The sequence below is a fragment of the Elephantulus edwardii genome, unplaced genomic scaffold (genome assembly GCF_000299155.1).
Source record: "Elephantulus edwardii isolate Elephantulus edwardi_28Jun2011 unplaced genomic scaffold, EleEdw1.0 scaffold00099, whole genome shotgun sequence".
In the NCBI taxonomy this organism is placed as follows: Eukaryota; Metazoa; Chordata; class Mammalia; order Macroscelidea; family Macroscelididae; genus Elephantulus; species Elephantulus edwardii.
In genome coordinates this window covers 5,241,316-5,243,055 of record NW_006399849.1, presented here as the reverse complement: position 1 = coordinate 5,243,055, position 1,740 = coordinate 5,241,316, and the positions used below count along the sequence as shown (strand labels likewise).

General features: G+C 30.7%; 1 protein-coding gene across 1 annotated transcript in view; it reads right to left on the bottom strand.

Annotated features, from left to right (window-relative positions):
* The window catches only part of PDE4D (phosphodiesterase 4D, cAMP-specific), a 2,352,803-nt gene that overhangs the window by 2,236,326 nt on the left and 114,737 nt on the right, over positions 1–1,740 (bottom strand). The window lies entirely within an intron of this gene.

The following is a 1,740-nucleotide window of genomic DNA, read 5'->3' as shown; positions in this document are numbered from 1 at the left end:
TAGAGCTTGGTTTACCTTACCCAAGATCATTCAGCCTACACCCATCTGCTTGTCTTTTGTTCTCAACCATTACACTTCTGAAGGATAAGAACTAGATTTGGTGTTTTGTTTTGTTTTTGTTTTTGTTTTTAGTTTCCCCAAACACAGTTCTAAGCCCGGGGTTAATATATACCAATAGTATGAGTTAATACCTTGTACAAAGTAGGTAGCAGACTTATTTTTTTTTCTCTGTGGATTTCTTCTCTGTGAAAAAAGAAATTATATTTGCAAGATCTTTTCAAAACATTCAGTTAATGTCTCTCATAATATTTTACAGGAAGAACCAGGGTTAAAGAATATTTACAACTGGAGTCTCAACATGTGAGAGGAAGAGGAAATCGCACTATCAAAAAGAAATTTTTCTCTTTTAAAACAGCCTCTAAGAAGGAAAAAATAATAGTAATCCGTTGTTTTCAGCATGTATTCCTTGAATACGCTACAATACAACTTAAGATGATTCTAACACTGTCTTAAATAGTAAGAGATTCTTGTGTATGATCTTTAAATAGGTCAAATTGTAGGTATGCTCTAGACTTTCCTAGGAAAAAATTCCAACCTAGTATTAAAGATAAATTTTCTTTTTCCTGTTTCAAAGTCATAAATTCACTTTTCAATACACTACAAAGAAAAAAAGAACCTGATAAATCAAAGAGACTCTTAAATTACCTGGAGGACAACTTTATATCTCAGGAAGTATAGAAATCATAGCAGAGTCACTGTTTCCACCAAAAGGAATTGATTCAGAATGTTCAATGATTACATAAACCTTTTCTCAGACACCTTTGGCTTCTCAAGTTCAGGAGAGCAAGTGAACTAAAGAAAACAACCAAAAAAAGGAAAGTAATGAAAACAACAAGCTAGAAGACTCAAATGACATTATTCTATAAAAAAAATTATAAAGACAGCACATTTAAAAGACACAACCAAGGTCAGAAAGTAAGTAGGCTAGAATACACTCTAGTTATATTTTCCTAAGCATAAAGAAAAGAAAAAAGATTTTAAAATCACTGACCAAAAAGAAAATTAAATGGCCCTTTGAAACTGGAAATTAACAGCTGGTATGTATCCTAGACTGTTAGAAAAATGAACCACAACATTAAAAATAATGCAACTGTTTCTAATTTGCAAAGGCCATTGCTATTTTTTTGTTTAAATCAAAAACACAAGAACTAAGCAGGAAGAGATTATTAGTTAATCAGTCTGAATAAATCATGAAAGTAAAACACAAAAGTAATTTTTTTTTAATTGATCATGAGGAAATTAACACTAGAGACACAATAAAAAATGTCAACATCACTTTCAGAAATTGTTGTTGGGAAGAAAGGCACCATGGTGGGAAACTGGGAAATGTTTAACATCATTTAAAATGTACATTTTAATTGCTTTTCATTTAATTATTCCTAAACATTTTGTTTTATAACAATAAAAAATGCACTTTAAAAAATTTTAAAGTAGCTATTTTAGTTTTGTGGATTTATTCTATGGACCCACTTTTTCACGTGAATCTCTCCGAGCTGGACTGGACTCCTCTGTATTCGATAACAACATGTTGGCATGTACCAAATGGTGTGTTCAAAGAAATTAATGAAAACATTGTTTATAATAGTAAAAAGACATTAGCATAACTATGGATCTAATGATAGGACCTAAGATGCATTTATACAATGGAATATCATTGTTGTTGTTGTTGTTGTTGTTGTT